At 34.5% G+C, this 24,356-nt stretch overlaps 1 protein-coding gene across 1 annotated transcript in view; it reads right to left on the minus strand.

Moving 5' to 3' along the window:
- The window catches only part of LOC116339114 (nucleolysin TIAR), a 400,815-nt gene that overhangs the window by 347,702 nt on the left and 28,757 nt on the right, over positions 1-24,356 (minus strand). The window lies entirely within an intron of this gene.

Genomic DNA, 24,356 nt, shown 5'->3' on the forward strand with positions numbered 1-24,356 from the left:
CACAATAGTCAACGGACGGACGGACAAATAGATAGATGGATGGACATTGTTTAGTGAACACGTTGGTTTTTCATTGAAATGCTCATATTATTCAATTCGATAATTTGCGCATGTGTTGTACTTTCCATACCGTTTCGAATCAAAATTCCAATAAACATTTTCCAGAAATGTTGTTGAGATCGACCGAGTCGCTTTTACAATCGGTAGTAGAAGAAAATTCACTGTGCTGTCGCGTGTATCAGCGAGCGCACGATATATCCAAATGTCGTGTCGGCATTGTCTTATTTAATGAAAGTGGGGCGAATCAAATCAACACGTCCAAAAATACCGAGCATATGCATGGCATTATACAGCCACTAAAATACAAACGGCCGCGTGCAAACACTTAATGCGATTCGATTCGCTCCTTCTTATTAAATTGCTTCAAAAATTCCAAAAAAAAGAGAACATAATTGCAATTGATTCGTTTGCAGAGCAAAAACTATTTGTTGGCTTCCTTTGCGATTATATAATGAACTTCATGAAAGAAGAGAAGAGAAAAATTTCAACCAGCCAGTAACAAAGTATGCTTTTCATGCGGCACATGGTTTTTGGGGAAAGTGCATGGCAAAAAATATCGTCTATGAGATTCTTTCTTAACAAAAAAAACCGCTCTTGAACTGGATGTTGTTTTTTTTCGAAAATGTTTATTGATAAAGTTCTAAAAATGAACTCACTTTTATTCAGATAGTTTGATCAAATTTTCTGCTGTTATTTGCAAACTGATGGATCAAATTTTAATATAAAGCACTCAAAATACGTGAAATATAGCCAGCATATTTCGTGTATTTGTTGAGATTGTAGCATTTTTAGAGAAACATGATTTTACAACTTGGCATTAGAGAAGTACAATCGATACAATTCCTCGATAAACTCCAAATATGCAACTGAAAATTACAATTATATAAGTCAGATCGAAAGTTCAGACATTTTTTTTCATTAAATAGTGAATACATCGTCATCTTAGTCGATGTGCCATCTAAAAAACTGATTTCTAGTCTAAGGAGATTTGTGAGAAACTTTTTTTTTTGCATAACATGCTCTTTCCGAAAATCGCCGCATGAAAATCGAATTTCATTCCCAATAATGGTGAGCAAGGGAAGAAAAAACCCAAACACACACTAAAAGTTTGCGCGGCTTCTCATCTCAAGCATTCCGATGGTATATTGCGAATATTTCGGATATCAGCCAAATGTGCAAGCGTTTTAGTTTGAGTATTTTTGTTGTATTTTTATTCATTCCATTGGAATACGAAAAGTGATTCCACATTTTGACTTTATCCGAATTATTACCCCGATAGCTGAGAGTGCAATCATACCAAATTCAAATGTGAATTTATTAAATAAATTCGCATTTGGTTTCGTTTCTCATCTGTGATGTTTCACAAATGTTTCATGCGCTCGATATTTCTTATTGCATTGTTATCTCGAAATCACTCAACGAATCGGATGCCATTGTTTGGCTTCTCATTGAACTGTATAAAAATTCAAAAAGCTTTAGGATTATATGGTTCGTATTTTTTTTGTTCTTCTCTCATTTCTTCAGCTTTTTATTAGTCTATTAGTATATTAAATGTTTTTTTCTGAGTCTATTTGCATATTCAACTAAAGTTTTTCCCAATGTTTACATTTTAAATCGAAGTTTTCACTCAAGATTAAAATTTATCTACTTCCCTCATAACAATAAAAACCGCAACGATTGTTGTAACCTTCTTCATTTTCAACCGATCATTTTCGAATAGAAAAAGAAGAAGAAGAAAACGAAGAAAAAATAAATTCCAAATAACTCAACATAAATGTTATGAAAATTTTATAAGTTTGTAATTAAATAGTTTAAACTGGCGCGCGCGGGTCTTTCAATTTTCATATCATTCCAAAGTCTCTCTATTTGGCACATCAGTGTGCTATTAACCATCCTCTTCTCTTGTAGCCTCGATATATTCTATATATGATAGAATAGCATCGACGAGTACCAGTACCGTGTGTGTGTGTGATAGCTTTTTGGGTAGGGTTCGTGTCGTTGCTTATGGCAGACGCTTTGCGTGGTGAGTTGCTGCGTTGCACATTCCACAAATAATTAAAGGTGGTGGATTTGCAGATACGACGACAATACACACAATTGTGTACAAACATACCAATTTCAAAGAAAGAATTCCATCGACTCGAGCCAGCTCGCCTCCACTCGTTGAAATATTATACAAATGAGCAAATATTAGAACAGTCAGATTCAGTTACGAGTTATCGTGATTGTTTTTTTTTTCTTCCTCTCTCGTCTCGTGTCTTGATCACATACACACACATTTTTCCTTCAGTCATTCGCATTGTTAAGTGTATTGTTTTTCAAACGGACCGAAATGACTTCAAAATCACAGAAATATTTTGGACATATCAAAGAAATAAAGCAATAACAACAAAAACAACCAGCAAAAAAAAAGAACAACAACAGTGAACTAACGAAAGAAAAATGCAAGTGTTCAGTTGCATTCGCATATCAAATGTATGGAGTGAGTCTTTTGAGTTTCAAATTCTGTGAAAGAGAAGATACGCAACGATGCACCGAATTTATTTGTTCAAACATTGGATTGAATTCTCAAAGAAGTTTACTCAGCGAGCAAAACGAATGGAGAGAAGAGAGAGAGGGAGGGAGAGAGAGAGAGAAAAAAGAGTCGAGAAACGCAACGAAGAATAAGAAGAAGGACGACAACGACGAAAAGATAGAATAGAATGAACAATAAAAATAGAAAGAGAGAAATGACAGCGAATTTTCGAAGAAAATTCAAATGTATAAACAACAAAATGCAGTTGTTGAAATGCTCTCGGATGCATGACTAAGACGGTGTACGTTTCACTGCTGAAAAGCGACAAGTGAAAATAATTCTCAAAGTACATCAAGACGCACACAAACACACACACACACACATAAATGGAAAAAGCGTCGAAACAAAGAAAACAAGCATTTTAATACAAAATAGGTTTGTCGTCGAATGGAAAATCTCAACAACAAGCATTAAGATTAATAATAATTACTATTGTGTGCATTCATGCTAAATCAACATCATATTTAGATTATTTTATGTAAGTGACAACGCGAATTTATGTACAACGACACTCCAACATACATACAACAGCAATTTAAACACACACACTTTTTTTCGACCATCTTTATATCACTTACAAATTTCCATCCTCATTGTTGCTTTCTCTCTATCGACTGATATTTAACCACTCTCTCTCTCTTGCTCTCGCTCTCAAAACTTTTATCTCTATAAACGGCGAACAATAATAATTTACAAAAGTCGCAAGGCATTTTGACGATGGCGATGGTAGTTTTTAAGATGAAACTTCGGATGGACGCGCAAATCTTTCCTCGCGCGAAATTACTTTCCTTTTAATACCGCATTTTTTAATATAAAATTTTACTGTTGGTTCGACTCTTTGCCGAGACTTGATATGGCTGAGGGACAGCGCCAATTTCATGAATTTTTCTTCTTCTTCTTTTTTGTTATTGAGGTCATTGCTTTCGAAGTTCCGTTCAGTTCAGTTGCCAAGCCAAATTTGTGTGGCACATCGTTCACAAAGCAATTATTTTGGCTCGTTTGCAATGTCATTTGCAATTGACTCTCTCTTTCCCTCGAACCTACGATTTCACTTAATTTTAATAAAATCTCATGAATGCCAATGAAATTAATTCGTAGGCAAAAGTTTTTTTTCGGTTTTTTTTAAGCCGATTAATTGGTTGTGATAACATTGTTTATTTATCGATTAAAAAAAAAACACACACTAACAATATAGAGTTGGTTCAAACGAATTTTATTCAATTCAAGTGGTGGCTGCTTAATATGTGTTGAAAAGCTCAAATGATGTGTTGAAAGCTTTTGTTCAATTAAACTTCAATTTTCGCACCCTTGTCTTGATCATAAGAAGCATCCACTTGTTCGTCATATTATCAGACGATTTAATCAACTCTTTCCCTCTCTCTGGCTTTCGCTTCTCTTTTGTATATGTTTTTGTTGCTTTTTGGTTTAAATCAACAAACCATGTGATCGTTTCTCTCTTTATTCCGCTCTCTTAAAATGAAAGGAGCTATTATTTTGGATTCGCATTGCTCGAATATTATTTCAAAATGGAAACAAACTGGCAAACCGTACGGTATTATAAAACAAATAAAAAAAGATAGAGAAACCAACCGCCAAAATCGATGGGGAAAACGAAGAAAAACGCAAGTGCACGAAAAAAAACAACCGCTGATGGTATCATTGGCAAAAGTGTACAGAGACTGTCGAAAAGAAAAACGAAATGCACACCGAATTAAATGAATGCAGCAAAAAGAAAATTAAATCAAATTAATATATGTATATGCATTATTATCTGCTTGAAGTTATTTATGTTAGTTTAATGCAGTTTTTTCTTCTTCTTTTGCTCATTCCGTTTAAATACATATTTCGTCTGCACTATGTGTTGTTTCACAATGAGCTCACATTTCATCGTACAATTTGTGTCGTTGAATTGAATAAAACAATTCATTGTGTGCATTTCTGTGTGCGAGTGTGTGTGTGCATGTTCGGTGGATTCGGGTAAATCCTTGGTCTTGGTCGCCGTTGCCTTCTTTGCGATTGGCGAATATGGAATATTTTTGGCTCAACTACTTCGTGTTTATTTGTGCTGGTGCATTATGTTTTGATAATGCAGTGAATGAATTCGCTTTCTATCTATCTATCTATCTATCTGAGTCCAGTTGTGAATTACGTCAAACATTATTTTGTGATGGGTACGTGTGTCGCTTTGTGAAATGCACCGCCAAAAAGATATTCTTTCTCTCTCACACACATACAAACATCTATAAATCACACTTAAAAATGTACGGACGTATAACGACACGGCAATGGCCAATAGCAAGTATCAAGGAACAGAGAAATGAGATAGAAAAAACAAAAACAAACGGAATAAGGAATAAACCATAAATTATTTCTATTAATTACAGTTGAGATAGTTCTGAGAAGAGAAAACGGAAAGATTCGAGCTCAAATAATGTGCGCACAGCTTTTGTATTTGTAGTGTTGCTTGAAATTGTATGGAAAACTTGAAAATTGTAACTCCTATGCTTCTGGGCTGCTATTGTTTCAGTGTCGATGGTCGAAAATAATAAAGTCCAAGTCCAAAAATCTGGGCCAATCTGAGTAAAACATTGGAGAAAAGTACACTTGATTGTAAATGCTGAATATATTTTGATTCCGATTTTCTTGTTTTTTCCGTCCGTTTTCGTGCTCTCTCTCTCTCTCTCTCTCTGCTTCGTTCTCTTTTCTTGTTTATCATAATTATTTTCGTTTCTGTGCGTTTGACAGTCTATTTTTGTTTTCGTTTTCTTTTTGCGTCCATTTGTAAATTATTACAAAACAAGAAACCATTTCGGAAAATGGCTACCATAAACCGAAAACCTTTGCAGATATACATATATATATCAATTTTTTTAATGAAATATACATTTCAAAGCATTTCATTACGCTTAGATTGTTTGACATCGGACATGCGAAGATCGGTTCGTAGAAAAGAGAATTGAAACAAACAAATGCAGAGAGAAAAAAAGAAGCAAAAGAAACAAATATCTCTCTCAACAAGTCTGCAGACTTAAGAAGCATGGCTCTTAACAAGAGCCAACAATTCAAGGGAATCGGGGCAAATGTCTGAATTAAAATTTTATCTGTTGTTTTTTTTCTTATCTTGAACATTTTTCTTCTTCTTACTTTTCCAAACACATAGTGTAAGGTGAAAAGTATTGTAATCAGTGATGGTTTTTTCCTATCTGAATAGCGCTAGCTATTCGCAGCGTCTGTACAGCATTGCTGCCCAGATGCTGAATCGTAGCGGTTGCCGCACGCGCAACACACTTCGTTTGTACCACACAGAGCATATACGTTCGCGTTCGTTCTCTGTTCGACATGCGTTTGTATACTGACTATGGTATTAGTGTATCATACTCTGTGAGCTCACTGGTTACTTAGACTATATGACAATATGTTTTGTGGTACAAAACGCGTGCGGCAACCGCTTCGATTCAGCATCTGGGCAGCAATGCTGTTCAGACGCTGCGAATAGCTAGCGCTATTCAGATAGGAAAAAACCATCACTGATTGTAATCGGTCAAAATTTTGAAAACTTCAGAAACATGTTTTCTGGACGTTTCTGAGGTCAGAGAACCCAAATCAGGCCGTTTTGAGCATGGTTAGCAAGATTGCGCTCATCGTAGAAACTTAATTCAAAATCTGACTTAACAGGATGATTGGGGGTCCCGAGGAATAGAAATCATTAGATTTTGAGCGACTTTGGTTGATAGAAAAAAAATTCCATGCCTGGAGTGATACCTATGAAAAAGAGTCCAATTTTCGTCCAAAAGACTTAAACACTCAAAAATATGTATTGGGGAGTTTTTTGGCACGAGAAAACCGAATCCGACGTTAGTTTTGAGATACAATCAATTTTTGATACAGTTTCCTTGAAAAAATCACAAAAAAATTGAATTTTTGTATGGGAGCCATGCCTGTATGCTGCCTTAATGACGTGAAACTTTGCACAGACTATTTTTTACACGAAAAAAAAAACCTTCTAAAAGTTTGAAGAAATTTCAATTAAAATTAAAGGTACCTCCCATACAAAATTTTTGGCTCAAAAACGAATATTTTGTATGGGAGGTACCCTTAATTTTGGTTGAAATTTCTCCAAACCCTCCGAATGTTATTTTTTTGTGAAAAAAATAACCTGTGCAAAGTTTAACGCCATTCGGTAGAATACAGACATGGCTCCCATACAAAAATCCAAATTTTTTGTGACTTTAGTTATGAAAAGTGTTTCAAAAATAATTTCTATGGCAAAATTAGCGTCAGACATATTTTTTATAGTGTTTTGTTAGAAAATAATAGAATACTTTCAAATGTCGTACAAATGGGTTCATCATGAAAGTGTGAAAAATCTTTTCTCGGGTACTTCTGCTATCAAATTAAAGAATATTTTGTTGCCAAAGTTGAAACATATTTTTTGGCCTCAAGCTTTACGCCGCTTGAAAGGCTTGAAAAATCGAAAAAATATTATTTTGAACTTTCTTAATAAAATACGCAACTACCACCTTGCGGAAAAGTTTGTCTTACTCCCGTAAGACTCTTTATTTTTTTTACTTTTCCAAAGTTTCGTTCGATGAAACGAGAGAAGAAGAAAAAAAGTTGACCAAATGAAAAGAACAACAAACAAGCACATTTTACTTTCCAAGTAGGAGCGCGAATGCATATTTATAGCCATTGTTCAATGACGTTTGAAATGTTATATTAAATTTACGGTTTTACATGTTTCTTTTGAAGCCTGATAAATGATTCACCGGTCAATCATAGCTAAGATGCTCATCTCGTTTGTGTCTTTTCGTCTGGCATTAGCAATTTTTATCATCGCAAACACATTCTAATAGACAGAATCTGTTTTTTTACTAAACTGATATTCTAAAGTATTCCGTTTCAAGTTCAATTATTATAAAAACTATGTATCATTTCCACGGCTAGTCAAAAAAAAACTCTTTTGTATGGGTTTCATAACAGCGTTCAATATTGCGTTGAATTTTTCAATTTGTTCAGTTTCTCTGCTCATTTTTTTGCAATTTCTGTTTTTATCTCATTTCAGTGGTTGTCAAAAATTTCGTGCTTTCACTTGCCTCCCAAAAATATGGACGAAAAAAAAAACAGATGTTAGTTGTTTGTTGAATAATTGATAAAAGCATACTAAAGATGTCATGTTTTCTGATTGGCGAAAAAAAATGAGAATCAAAATTCCATTATCGCAGTGTGCACATGTATCACAATTGCGCATAGTTTAATTAAACCCTAAGCGCATTATTCGTTTACCCATTTCACAGCAATAACATCATCACACAGTAACAATGGCATTAGCAACGAAATTCTTACTGAGCGAGAAAGTGTGAGAACGAATGTGTGCGTGTGTGTGAATGCGCCTAGAATATTTGCTACCCGCCGTCTCAACAAAGACAAATAAATTGAAAACCCGTAGAATAGTTGAAAAGTTTTCATTTTAGTTTTTGCACGCATGTAAATTAATGAACACCATCAGAAACAATGCCATTTGCAAGTTTGAGCAATGATCACACACACTCGCTCTCCCCCCCTCCCTCTATATGGTGAAAGTAGCAGATTCGAAAATAACAAAAAACAAAAACAGATTTTATGCGAAATGTGTTAAAAAACAAGTCTTTCCAACTACGTTCGACTTGTGTTGAAATATATATAAATATTTACTTAAACAACGACAGCCAGAATCAAGTCAAGTGAAATTGGAGTGCACTGGAACTGTGTCTTCGCAATTATTTGGCGAAATGAGGAAAAAACAACAACAACGCTGAGAATGATGTAGAGATAAAAGACGAAGGGGAGTGAGCAAATGAGAAAAACGGAAAACGAATTAGTAAATACGAAATCGTTCAGATAAAAATGCGTCGAGCATTAATGAATTATTTAATTGAATTCAAATAAAGAAAAAAAATATACATTCGATTTCAACCGCATGTAATGCAATGGTAAGGTAATCATTTCTTAGTTCATTTTAAGAATGACAGCCATGGCATTTCTACAGTCGCAGTTTAGTGTATTTGATTGCTTTCTGTCAGATTAAAAAAAAAAAAACAACAGATTTGTTACTCGCTGATGCATGCTTTAAAAAAGATCACCACCGTTACCCCGGAAATTATACAATTTCCGCACAGTGCCGCTAGCTCGCTCAACCGCATATACAATATCTTGGAATTGAATTGATGCGGGGCAGCCATAGGGAATTTATACATCATCCCCGTGCGTTCAAATAAATTGTTAGCTACTTTGAATTCGATACACAGGCAATCATTTTTTTAAAATACAAAATCAATGAATTCATTCAATTTGCGCAACATGCATGTTGTTATCATTCAAGAAAAAAAAAAACACACATATTATTTAAAATAATTGTATTGTTATTGTAGGACGCATGAAGTATGCTAGGCTTACTTGATGATGGAATAAATCAGAAATTGATGTGTAAGGAAGGAAGAAAGAGAGAAACGAGCGTGAAACATATTGGCTGGAATAATATTTGTATACAAAATGTAGTAATTTCATTTTAAATCTTCTTTGTGATATCTGGCACCATTGTTGACATTGAATCAAAGGGAGCAAAAATTTTATGAAGCGCAAATTATGAGCGCTAAGTTACCCATCATTCATCTCGTTTGATTTTTTTCCAGTTCGGTGTTGTCGCTGTTCTCCGTTCGTCTTTGTTCACATCTCATTCACGCCAAGCATAACAAATAAGCAATAAACCATCATCAAATAGATACAATCATATAAAAAAATCGCTCTTCTCAGTTGTTGACTGTTTAACATGTGCCATCTCGAATCGTTTGCGGTGATTTTAACAATTTGTTTTTCTTCATCGAACGCTGTTGTCATCTCGTTCATTGTTTGCTCGTTTTTTCTGTTTGCTCCAATTTTTTTTTTGCAACAGTAGAATGAGAACCCATTTTGCACTTTCTATGTTTTTTTAAAAAGAAAAGCGAGTCGATTTCAAAGCCGAATATAGCCTTCTAGCACAAATTCACCTACAATCATACTCAATGGGCAACACATTATTTTGGAACGTGAAATCGGATTAAATCAAACCCGTTTTTTTTTTTTGGTATGGGTAACGCGTGCAAATGTGGCCTCTCAAATAAATAAACAAATAACCATGGTTGAGTTTATTGTGTGTTCTCATTTTAATGCCAGGCGAATGTATTCATTTCGTATTTATTTGTTTTGATGTGCTGCCGAAAAACCAGCCACGTTTTTGGAAAATATGATGACACATTTGAATGTACGCACACATGCAGTCGGTACACACTTAAAATTTTGAGCTATTTAAGACTACCATGTGTATTTCTTAATATGCGATTATTCGTTGTTGTTTTGTTTTTTAGGTGTGCACATCCTGAATACAATGAACTGTGATTCATCGTTACATCATCAACATCTTTCATCTGCACCACATCACATTCTCCCAAATCTATATCGTTCATGCCATGTAACACACAAGAAGCAATGCGAAAATAAAACGAAGCGAAAAAGAACGAGATTATTTTAATCCAAACATGACTTTTGCAGCACATACTCCTCTTCTTTTTCGCTGCGATGAATAACACAATTATTCATCGTCAATTAAATCAGCGACAAAGGGAGAGAATGAAGACGACTTGCAGTCATTTCACAACCACACACACACACTCTCTCCCGCTTAAACACATGCATGAGCTTGCCATTCTTTTGGCTTGATTCGCGCTTTGAAAGGAACTCATAAGCATAACGTTCGTTGTCATTGTGTCTGTTATATTTTACTTTTATTTATTTATTTGTTTGCATTCTTGTTTGTCTATTTTTTTCATTCGTTCCCTCTGTTCGCCGTGTTTTTTTTTGTGCATTTTAGTTTTACTTAATTAAAAAAGTACACATCAAATTGCGTGAGATGGGATTTTTGATTTCACTGGTGTAGAAAAATGAGCGAAAAATGCCAGCGCATGAAGAGAAAAAAACAACAAAAACACACACACTATGTATGGCTCAAATAAATTTAAATGTGTAAGTGAAAAACCAAATGATAATATACAGACGACGAAAAAGTGGCCGGTTTTTATTTGCTTCGGTACGAGACGATGTATGTTTGTGATTTTGTACGCTGTGTATGTACTTTGTACTCACTCTTTCTCGCAGCCCCTGCCCATGTCCCCCCCTTTTCGTTTTCTCTTCATATATTTTTATTATTTTATTTCATTTTATTTCAGTTTCAGTTCGTCGTTGCCTCACTTTCGTTCGTTCATATTCGTCGGTCCCTCTGTGTGTGTCAGTATGGTAGATGTTTGTGCTTAAATTAATTTTTGTATTGGGTGGTTTTTTTTATCACTGTCATTTTTGCCGTCATTGCCGCCGTGCTACTGGCGCTACTATATGTGCGGCTTCTTGTTTGACTTTTTTTTCCATATTGCCCGAAACATGTTTATTATATTTTCACTGGTTTGACTTTGGGGTGTAATGAAAACCTAAATAGCCATTACAAATTCAGAACGGGAAACTTTTTCCGCGATTAACATAAATTTTGCGGAAAATTTTTATTTCGGCTTTCATTGTTCGCATTTTTAGCTATGTATATTTTCAGATCACACATTCTATTTCGCCTTAATTTGTGTACATTCTCTCTTCATTTTTTTTGTTTAATTTTTGCTGAATGTCAGAGCGCGAGCGAACGCACTCACTCACTCACACACACAGAGAGAGAGAGAGAGAGAGAGAAAGTCGGCTGTATTGAGGCAGGATGAGCTTTACCCATGGCTTTGCCACGTTCTATCAACAAAATACGATTTTGCATGCAGAATATGTCCATGATCATTGGAATAATTGAATAAGCACGAGTTATGCATGAAAACTAAATGAGAAACAAGAAAACAAAGGCAGTTTCTCTCTTCACACCCAAAATTAAAACGATAAATTCGAAAACTATCAACTCAACCTAATTTCTTGTCAACGAAATGTCAAATTTGATGCAATTTGCTATTCAGTCTGGGAAAAAGTTTTCCAATAAATTTTGAATGTGTCGTTCGGCGAAATGAAAAACTTGATAATTCCCCGTAGTATTTTGACGGGAAGCTTCGGATGCGAAAATACTGACTGAGCACTGTCACACCATTTTTAAACCTATTCATTTCTTTTTCTTGCTTTCAATTTGTTTTATTATACCGAATATAATTTGCTATTATATTTTATCACTTCATGTTTGAATTATTTATTAAACCAGATTGACAGACTTTTCGCCAATTTGGATCAAACTTCATTTTGATTTTGTTTGAAAGCAAATCAATCCAAAGCTTTTCGATATTCTTATCGGCATGAATATTTTATGAGCGAAACAAGTATATACACTGACGCTCAAAATATTCGACACTCACTTCACGCAAACATTGACATTTTTTGAAAATTCAATAATTTATGGTTTCAAATGCACATACAAGTTTGCAATACACGCTGCATATACACAGAAACCGTTGCAAAGATAAAGCTTGAAAACGAAAGAATTTCCGTAACTTTGAGTTCAAATTTTTCGAACGACAGTGTATAAACGAGCCAAACTTGTACATCTCTCGTAAGCTGTGCACAAATCTAATATAGCATGATAGAATGGATGCTTTATTAAAAGTTCCTGAAGTGGTTTTCTCTCTGTGAGTATATCTTGTTTATGCACACTGACTGATGCCGAACTATTGAAAAGCGAAAAATGAAAACTAAAGTCGAATGTTTCGTTGATCTTCTCTTTTAATCCATTTTTCTCTTTAAGTTTCATTATTATCTTTAAACAAGAGTCTTGAGAACACTTTTCATAATTCAATTGAATCGTTTAAGCCCTGATTTTCATATGTGCAAATTTGAAAGTTGCGCAATCAAAACTAAGAGCGACTTTTTTTTCCACTGAAAGCAACGAAATGAAAATACATTGAAAAAAATTAATGTAAGTTATATGCATATATATGGTAAATTGGTCGTTGCTCAAACATTGTATGTTGCCTGTGTGCCAATAAAACTTCTGAAAAATTTGATTCGATTAAAACTCTCAGCTGTAAATTTTTTTTTTAATATTGCGGTCATCGAATCAAGCATAATATTTTATTCGTGGCAGTGGTGAATTATTGCATGAATTTTTATGTTGAAAAATGCAAAACGAACAATAACAACAGCATCAACAAAATACTGATCCAATAATAATGGATGGAGTACATTTTTTTCTGTCTGTGTTATCTTTGGTTCGGTTAATTTTTTTTCGTTGTTATGAATTCATTTTTGAAACATGATTGCAGTGAGCCTCAAAACAACAGAACGGTCAAACAAATGAGCTTTGATGAATATGCGTTTTCAAATAAATGTTTCGGATTTAATTTTATAATGCGTTGTATTGCGGATAAAATATCGCAAAAATGTCCATTCATTGAACAACAACAATGACACACATACACACATCGTTCGCATTCATCGACAAACATTTGATGAAAAATAATGCATTTCGTTTGATTTACATGTCATCATTTCCGCGGTTTGTTTGTGATTTTTCATGTCCACAAATACGAATTGTACGCAAAATTTGCTGCTTTTTTTTATAGCTCGTTTGGTTTTGTCATTCTGTTGGATCATTTCAATTTTGTTTACATTGGTGCTTTCATTTTTTGCGTGTTATTTGAATTTTTTTAGAAAAAACACGCTCACTTCAATGCAAATTTTGTGAACGTAGAGAGAAATACCCTGAAGTCAGGGAAATTTCTTTAATTTTCAATGACACTCAACTGAGCTGTAACTGCGTGGTAGTTGGCACACCCGCCATCAATGCAATTAAAATGGGTGATTGACTATTTTGGCTTGTTTCCCATTAACAACCATGATTCAAAATGGTGTATATACACACACAAATGACAAGAGAGCGAGAGAAAAAGAGAAAAAGAGATAAAACTAGAGCCAACACAAACGACAATGAGTCTCGGCAATGCAATCGATGTTATCCGGCATTTGTTGTACATGCAGTTGTTGTTATTGTTCTTGTTTGACGCATTTACTTTTATACGATGGCAGCTATGTTATCAGAATCTCTTGAGGTTGATTCGGTAATATATAGTAAATTTGCTCCGAATATCGCGTCTATACGGTTTGAATTGTACCAAGGGAACAGTTCAGTGTTTCGTTTGTTTCTCTTCTATGGGAATATCAAAAAGCATCCCACATTTTATATTGCTTTCGTTTTGTTTCGCAGCAAATATTCAGCAAAGCCAATTGTCAGCAAACCAGGGTGAAACGCGCGAACAATATGCGGAATGGTTTTAATTGAAGGGGGCGCTATTGAAACACATATCCTGGTTAAAATTCATACGGTACAGTAGATTCAAGCCCCATTCGAATCGGCCATTTGAAATATTAACATTTCAAATGTTTTAAAATTATCGGATTTCTGTCAGCTTGCATTCAGATTCGGCACACAGATAAACGCACACATTTGATTCATACACATTCGACATTCCAATACATTCATTTAAATAAATATATTATAAAACCGGGTTTTTTCTATCAATTTTCCATCTTTTGCTTTTGTTACTGATGCCATTAAATCAGCGGATACAAATTTACCGACGATTATGTCCAAAGTTTTTTTGTTTTGTTTTGGTTTTGTGTTCTCTCTCTGTGTGTTGTATTGAATTCGAACGTGAGATTTGTGCATTGCAGATCTACCAATGAACACTGTCAAAGCAGTATTTAAAAAAAAACAACACGACGAAGGCATGTACACCAAGAATAAAAGAAAATTCACACACTCACTCACCACAGAGAGATACAGAAAAAAATCGAGCGCCAGATAATTGTTAAACAAAGCAAAACGAACGAAACAAGAGAGAGAAAAAATTAAAATGCCAATTCAAACGCAATGCCGTGATTGTTTGGCGAGCTGTATGGCCATTTGTGTAATTGTTGTTGGAGGGTTATTTTTGTGATGTCATCATATCGTCCACACGAACTCATTTTGTGCATTGTATCATCAATACACCAATCTCTCTCTCTCTCTCTGTGTATGTGTGATCGTGTTTGTGGCTTTCTGTCTACAAAAATTCGCGCTTCCACACACACACACTCATTTGGATGTATTTAAGCATGTGGGCCCACAGTCACACGCATTCATTTCACCACGTCACATTGAAATGTCGAATCGCTAACCATCAACCGTTATTTATTAAATAAAATTTAAATATTTTTCAAATAAATTATTTTATACATCAAACTTGGCAATAGTGCCATAAATTTGTAGTTTTATTGATGTTGTTGCAGTTGTTTTGTTATCATTGCACCAACCACCATGAATGCAATCGATGATTGAACATATTGTCCATGTACATATATTTTAGACTTTTACATCGAATTCCACGAACTCATACCAATGGGAAATAGATTGACCACATGTATAAACACACACACGACGAGTAATGGATGCCCAAAACGATTCCAAAATAAACCCGTAATTTCATTTGACCACCCCAAAATCCATTGCATACATGAATATATAGCGAATGAGCTGTGTAGATGACTGAATGGGCATAAAAATTCGGTCACATTCGTTTCGAAGAAAATTCCATATTTTTAACGATAAACGTGTGCTACGTCTTCGATATGAAATTGTGGCCAGCCACTTGAAATGAGTTATAAAATATGCATAAATCCATAAATACGCACAATATATACAGATACACATACAGTGCAGTGGACTGAACGTACCCAGAGTAGTAAACAAATCCATGTGCATGCAATAAGAGAGCACGGCGAGAGATAGAGATAGAGATATGACTGCTGCATTCATTTAATGCGAAAAGAGAGGGAGAGCGGGTGAAGGCAAGAATGAGAGCAATGCATGAAATAATAAATTGAAATGAGTATTAGTGCCCAAGAGCGTATACCCGTATACCGATATCTGGATTGGAATTGAAATCGGTGTCTGATGTGCTATCTCCGAGTATGAGAGAGCATGTAATCATGATTTGTGCATAAAAATCAAATAAATACGTGTTACACATTTTTATTGCTGGCAATTCACTTTAATCTAGGTTAAACGACGTCATTTTTGTGTGAATCTCCCTCTTTCTCTCCTCTCTCTCTCTCTGTATTATTGTGTTTTGTTGCGCTGCTTCTGCAGATGGTACATTTCAGTTTGCATTTGTCTCGGTATTTTAATCGGTAATGATATCAAAGGAATCTCTCCGCAGCTAATTGTAAACTGAAATTGCATCATCTTGCGCTGTGTCGTGGACAAATAATCGAGGAGATAAGTAATTTTGCACATTTGCCGGTCTGTGGTGAATATCAATCTTCGGTATTTGTTTTGAAATTACTTTTCACCTCTCGAAAATATGAATTATTATTTATACAGCCAAAAGACACATGCACACGGGTTAACAAACGGAACGAATATTATATCGCTGTTTTTGAACACATTCGGTGTGCGCTCGACTTAAAGGAAAAGTGAGTTAAAGCAAAATGGCTAGAGTTTCTTCTCTTGATTTACGATTTATTGAAATTAGTTATTAGCAACAATGCACATTGCAATTTTCTCAAATCTCACCGTTGCATCTCGTCGTCGGTAACAAAACAAGATATAGAGAAATACGGCAAGGAACTCGAGTGTTTGCATCTGATCCATTTCGGTTGAATTTCTTCTTTGCATCAAGTCCAATTGAGTTAACACACCGATTTTGCATTTATATTTATACGTATGTGTGTGTGTGTGTATGTGCGCGCCACTGAGATGCTGTTACATTGATACCTATACAAATTTATTTACACATTTAGTATTGGTGTTTCAGCACCAAAACCAATTCCATTTATCAGAAAATAACGATTAAATAAAAGATAAATTATATTTATTTATAGGGCTGTAAAATAGAATTTCGAGATCAGCGTTTTGTTTGGATTTGTAGCACACGCAGCAAAACATCGATGTATACATACATGAATACTGTTCGAATATAACGATGCGATGCGATGCGATCTGCTTCGATTCGAATTTATTCACGGACTGGAAATACACAAATACTCACATCGTATGAATGAATGAATGAATGTTCAATGTTCGACGTGCGCTTTCACTGCTCAATATTCAATGTTCAACGTTTAATTGTGTATCGTTCTTCTTCATTGTCTATCGTTTACCTTTGCTTACCATTTTCACTTGGTTTACTTTTTATGTTTTATTGCCTATATTCATGTATTGACGGTGTGTGTGTGTTATGGTATCGAAAACAATAGTACACCGTTTTTGTTGCACGGCTTTATAACCAATTCACCGTACACAGCATACACACAGATCTTTTCCAAATCACATGGCAATAAAAGGATGTTTCCAATGCAATGCATTTTCACTTCAAACATATATATATCCGTATGCATGCAATTGCCTTACATCGATATGCGAACAGTGCAGTGTAAGCACAAAACCCAAAGATTGTGTAATACAGAAAATTTTGATAGTTCCTTATGCGATAATGACCACAGTTAAATGTAAAGCCCATGTTCCGTTAAATTAATTTATGGTTCCTTTATTGTCTACATTTTTGATCTCTCATGCGAATTATTCGAAAAATAAAGTCAACTACACAGTTGAAAATAAATTAAAATGTACATGAACACACACACGTACATGGACTGTTATGAATGGATGCGAGTGTTGGATGTGTGGTCTCCAATTTTTTTTTTTAAATAAAAGTACATGTCCGTATAATTTCATGCCTTTTATTGTTCTCATATTATTTAAGCAGATTATGGATAATTGCTGACTCTTCCGCTCTCTCGAATTTTTCATCGCTAAAAAATGCTCATCTAATTCTAGCCAAACCAAGTCTCAAATTCATCACAAAAGTGTCGAGCAATAACGATCGCAGTGCCATCATTTCACTTGTAGCAATCGCCTGTGTGACACCATTAAAGTTCTAGTAGTTTTTATTTGCTCTGTCAATTCGATGCGCTGCCGAAGTGAATTAACCAATGAATGTTATACTCTTCGACAATTCTATTTTTATCCTCTAAAATCTCCACATCAATGAGCTTTCTCTTTCTCTCTGCACGAGCGGATCCCAATTGTCGTCGTCGTCGTCGTCGTTGTAATATGAAGTGAATTTATGTGTGTACAAATTGTTGGCCCAAATCTACCGAACAAAACGAAAATGGGAAAACGCAATTTACATTTGTGTAAATAAAAGTGCGTATTGAAGGATACGAATTGAAAAGCTTTTTGTGTAAAAGTTAAGTCGGTCCGGAGCTAAAAAAAATTAATATTGTACGAACATCGTACACCTATAAATATTGAACGAAGGACGGGCTTGGAATGGTTCAAAGGAAAAATAAATGAACAATGGCAAATATATTCGTAGTGTGGACGCGAGAGGTAGTGAAATTGAAACGAAACGAAGAAAACATAAACAGGCAACAATTTTCACCGACAAATTCACATAATTCCGTTACACCAAAAACATTACAGAAAACAGAAAAATCAACAGAGAAACATTTTTCGCCGAGCAATTCATTTGCATTTGGTGAAGCCGAGGTAAACTAACTATTTGAAACTGGCAGAAAAGCATTAAAAATATATAACGGTATATATAAATATGTGCGGCCGAAAAAAAAATTCGTTCTTCCTTCTCTACTGGACGCTTGTCTTATTTCTCCTATATTTTAAAAATTATCTCGTTTTTTCCACTCTCTGAGACGTTACTTTATTTGTATTCTGAATTTTTATTCGTTGTTGATACCTTTTAAAAAAAAAGTATATATACTTTTTATTTTCTCGTCAGTTGCAAACAACAAATCAAAACCATAAACGAAATGTACAAACGTTGAATAGCTTTGACGCGCCTTTTCTTGCATTCGCTCATTTGTTTGATTCATACCTGTGTGTGTGTGTGCATGAGTATTACATACGGAGAATTCTTTGTTTTGTGCACTTTAACTGTGTTTATATTTTGTCCTTTTCAGTGTGAACACATTTTTTTTGTTCGGTCTTTTCCACTGCTTCTTTTACGTAAAGTATATATTTACAATTTTCGCTTGTTTTGTGCGGTTGTGGCCGTCTTTAAATCCCAATAAGTATTCAACATTAAAAACATAAAAGCTCTTCGTTCCCGTTTTTTCTCTCTCTCGGCAGTCGTACTAAATTTTGGCACTTAGCTTTTTGCATTTCGAATACCTGTACATAACATTCTCATTCCACGTTCCGCATTTTTAGTTTATACCTTATAGTCGATTCATTCATTACATTTAATGCTTCACCGCCCTAAAATACTAAGTACAACTGAATGATACACGCGTTCACATAGATATATATTAGGGGAATGCACATTATTTTGTTCGAGTATCTGTGATTTAAAAACGAAAAAAAAAATATCAAAATCGCGTGGCCAAACGTATAAAAAAATTACACACAACGCCGAACCAAGCGAAATAAATACAACTTGAACTAAACATTAATTTGAACGAAAAAAAAAACAATTGTAGATGTATTACATATATCCCACATACACAGTTAAAGCAGTATAAATGAGTTTGATAAGAAAAGAAATGAGCTGGCTACAAAAGCAACAAAATATAAAAGGCGACTCCAAATAAACCAGGGCAAACGATGAAAAGTGAATAATATATGCGACGCCAAAAAAAAAAGAGTCAAGTCACATTGTTGAGAGAAAGCTCTAAAAGCTGAAATGAAAAGCCTACATTAGTGTGGAAAAACGGCAATCAGCATAAATATGCAGAAAATAAAAACCGTTATTTGCAACAACAGATTCCAAACCATTCGTTTCTCTTGATTCTTCTTCTGCTCTCTTGAAGTCCGCCACATTTGCAATTTCACGACGACACCAACAAGTAATAACAAAAGTCAACCATTATATTAATTTCGAAGCATTTAAAAGAAGATAATGAAGAAGATGCACATTTCGAAAAATGAGAACAAAGCCCAAGTAGAAGTGTAGCAAGAGAGAGAGAGAAAAGCGAAAAAACTGCACCCCAAAAATCAGGCGATGGGAAAAAAGTTAGTTGGAAAAAGGTTTTAAGTATATAATTTTCAAATGGTAAGTACTTAAATTCCAACTTCAAAATAAATGTTTGGGAAATAAATGCGCAGACAATGCCGCGCGTACCAGAAAATACAAATTCTTCTTCTTCGTGTATGTTTTCTCTTTCTCTGCCTGTTCGAGTGAAATGCGAAACAATAATCTTTTTTTTTTGGCCGCTACAAGCTTAACCGAAAAATTATTGTGTGCATGATGATTATTTGAAAATTTCTTCATAATAAAGTGCATATATAGTTGCAGCACCGAATATCAGGCCTCATACAATCCAAAATAATCTTTGAACCCATACCAACCAAGGTTGGAGGTGGGGAGACGAACTTTCCAAGTAGCAAGTGATCCTGCTTATAAATTCAGTGTTGGATTTTATAAATGATATAATTCATGCGTTGAAACTCTATATTTATTAAGCGCAAGTAGCGAAAGTTCAGCTCTTCGATTTTCTTCGTTTTTCTTCTTTCAAGTTGTTGTTGTTTGGTTTGTTTTCTTCATCGTTTAGTTTGACGTATTCGATCATGAAAATGCGGTCATATTTGATTTTAAAAGCGCCGACTTTCTGAAAATTGAATAAATATGGTAATTTTTTGAAGACCACAGTTCATTTGCGTTTGAGCTCTTTTTGTTTTTTTGTTCCTTTATCCATGTCATCGGAAAACACACACACACACATAAATACACTTACTTTTCAATAAACAAAATCGCAATTCAAAAAGTAACAGTGTGTGTGTGTGTGTGTGTGTGTGTGTGTGTGTGGGAATATAAACATGATATGGAATAATGCCGAGTCGACGCTATATGCTTTGTAGCGTCATAGTAATTGCATTGCATTTCAATCTCATTTACTCACGTGTTTTTTTTACATGTTGTTTTCATTTATACTTGTCTTATGAACAATTTGCGTGTATACTTTGTTTTCACACAATCTTTCAGCTCGGCTCTATTCTTCACCCTACTCACCATGTCTCTCTTTTTCTGTATGCATGCACATTTTTTCTGCACCATTTCTGAGAAACAAAAAATTTCATTCGTTCTCATATTATTACTTTTCCGCACACCTAGTGTAGGAAAGGTATTGTATTAGGCCAAAAAATTAAAGTCATCCCAAAACATGTTTTCTATGCATATTTCATGTAGAAAACACGATTGGAGATGATTTTGGGGCATATTAATGTGCGTCGCTGTGTGTGATGTGTCCTGTGTCCTGTGGCGTGCAAAATTTGTTAACACGAACTCTTCTTCCAAAGACTCAATTCAAATTCTGACTTTGCAGGATGATTTGGGACTACTAGGAGACGTGCTGATTAGTTTTTGAGCAATATCTGTTGACCGGTGTAATTTTTTTTTGGTCCGAATGGAGTACCCACATTATCCATACATTTTTCAACCATTTTGGTGACACGATGGTTTCGTGCTCAGACATGAAATTCAAAATGTGACTTCACGGGATGATTGGGCACTACGAGGAATAAATCTGGTCAAATTTTCAACAAAATTGATTGACCGGTGTAAAACTTAGACTCTGAAGAGGCACTTATGAGAAAATGCCTTAAAATGATATTCTTTCAATTTGAACGCTGAAAGAATGTGTAGTGCGGTTTTTTTTGGCACGATAAACCCGAATCTGATGTTAGTTTTAAGATGCAATCAATTTTTCACAGACTTTTCATACAAAAATCCACAAAAAAAACGTTTTTGTATGAAAGACATGCCTTTGTGGTACCGTAATGATGTGAAACTTTAAACAGTCTATTTTGTTTGATTGAAATTTCTTTAAACTTGGTGTGATTATTTATTTTGATAAGAAAATAATATTCACAAGTTTTCACGGTAATTTAAGTTACTGCAACCATACATAGACCATAATTTCAGTTTATTCCCAAAATTTCGGTTTCACGCGGAAAAGTGAGCTTGCGTACGTAAGCCTCTTTATTATTGCATTATTTTCACTTGCACCCTTAGACGTGTATGTGTGTGTTTCTTCTCTACTCTTCGTCGTCATTCATACCATTTGCCTCTTTGATTACATATGACACCAGATCTTTAAATATACATGAAGAGTGTTGAATATGCAGCCAAAAGTAGTTTTTACATGCCATATGTCGGTTGCAAATGCTGTTAGTTGTGTGCGTACAATGCATGCCATTCAAGCGAATGGAGCGTCATAGCCGAATTAAAACAGCGCAAAATCTGAGAGTGTTTTCATTTTTGTGTCAGAGGGAGACCGACAAAAAAAATGGCTTCAAATCAACGGAATGAATTACAAAAAATTGTAGTCTCTTATGCATATACAAATTTCAGATTTAACACATAGACATTTTACATATACGCACTATATGACACTACACTGGAATGCACCAAATGCATTGCGAATAGCATTGGAACAAAATGATTTGAAGATAAAAAACGAAATAGACACAACTACATAAAAAGCAACCAGCAGAGTAAATATAGAAGAAATTAGCAACAGAAGAGAGATGAAGAGAGAGATAGAAAGAGGAAGAATAAAAAAAGCGAATGAAAATCCGTTAAAATGTTCGTAAAGCGTATGTAAATATGCACTCAATTGCAAAACCACCTTTCACCTTTTATATCAAATCCAATGTATGTCGCGTACATGTGTCTGCATTTGTATACACAATTTTGTTGTGCAAACAGTCGAACAAATGAACGAAGAGACAGAGAGAAAGAGAAATAGACAGAAAAAGGCAGCATCTCCGGTTCAGAGGAGAGTTAAAGCGATAGAGAAAGTGCTATCGGAAGTAAAAGAGAATGAGAAAAAAACGAAGCGAAAAAAACTTATATTTTATTAGATTCCATGCTTTAACCATCTCTTGCTCTTGCATTGTTTGTATCATTTTACTGCTTTGCTGTTTACCTGTTTGCATGTGTATGCGGTCGATTTAGTATATCTACCTACGTTTTTTTCCTTTACATTTTGTGCCATTTATTCCTTCTCTTTTTCGCTCGATTCCTTTTTCATTCTCATTCGCTCTCTCGCACACACACACACACTCATTCAGTTTTTTTTTGCGATTTTATGTGCGCTCACATTATACACGAAAAAAAGAGAATCATTGAATCCTTTTCAATATATAACCATTATAGTATTTTTCTTCAACCCGCTTTCTATCTGCACGGCTGCTTGTTGTTATTTGCTGGTACGGTGGTGTTCATAAGCTTTGTACTATTCGCAAACAATACGGCTCGTGTAATATGCTTATATATGTATAATTGTGATTGTGTTGCGTTCGATGCAAGAGCAAAAGGTGTCATTTTACTATTCGATCAAAGCCTGCGTTCACTTCAAAATGCATTCGTACATGTTTCGCACACAATTTTCAAAATATTATTTTACATTCAATTGCATTTCACTTTGAGAGCTTTAGAGGAAGGGATTAGAACGGAAGATGGAGAAAAAACAAGCTACGCATAAAGTGGCATTCAGGTGCTCTTAGAAGTTTATCAAACATTTGATGCACTCTCATTTAGTATATATGATACTGATGCATATTTCACATTTTTTTCATCTCATGTTCAAATAGATGAATGGTTTCTCTTGCTTTTGGCATATCTATCAAACTCTTCTCCCATAAAGTGATCATTCTTGGTCAAATAATAATTTTTTTGCATTTTTTTTATTATTTTACTTTTTTCTGCATAAGTTTTGTTGTCTTAATGTGAAATTCAAATAATTGTGATGAAGCCTAGGATGGCCATTAAATGTTATGTATTCATAGATTCTGACGTCCTGAGTTTAATTTCAAAATTGTTCGAAAAATCTTATCTCTGAAAAACAACAAAAATAAATATGTTGAAAGAAAAAATCGCAAAAAACAGATCGAAAATTGCTGATCTGACAATTTATGAAGCAAATATTTTTGTATGTTTCGTTCGATTTATTTTTCGATTTTTTCGGTCAAACACAACAGAGAAATAGCACTTCAGCTTAAGTGTTTATATTCAAATTGAATAATTCAATGCATAAAAGTTAATATGTAACATTCGATTCGATAGTTGCTGATTCGACAATTAATCAAACAAAAATATGATCAAAAATCAAGGGGGTAATTGGTGAATTTTTAAAAATCAAGGGAGCAAATTTTTGAGCCGCTTTTCAGGGGGGTAATATGGACCCTATGGACCCACGTCAGAATCTATGTATGTATTTGATATTCTATTTGAAATATTAAGTTGATATTTTGAAATGAATTTAATTTAAATGTTTGAAAGAGATACTTTAAAGAACTATCAATTTTTTTATGTTGAAAAAAACCATGAAAAAAACAAGCATGGCCTCAAGTTCCTTCTAAAGTTTGACATTGGTTCATCTTTCAGTGGTTTTTGTCCAACAAAAATACCAGGTATATAATTATTGGTTTCATGTTTTAGAGTGATTAAAGTTTATGAGCCATCGTATCGAATGATTAACTTCTTTTGAACAAGTTGTGTATCCAACTCTCGATCACTTTAATGAAATTACCTAAGTTTTGAAATCACACACAATGCAAAACTAACGCTGTTCATTTGGTCCGAATTAGTTAAAAGAAGAAGAAATATATAATACAACAACGCTGGAAATTTTATCGGAATTTTATAACATGAGACATTCCGTAAAATGATCATCATTTTTTTTTTGT

Source organism: Contarinia nasturtii, unplaced genomic scaffold (assembly GCF_009176525.2).
Source record: "Contarinia nasturtii isolate CC-2019 unplaced genomic scaffold, AAFC_CNas_1.1 Cnas_scaffold_493, whole genome shotgun sequence".
Lineage (NCBI taxonomy): Eukaryota > Metazoa > Arthropoda > Insecta > Diptera > Cecidomyiidae > Contarinia > Contarinia nasturtii.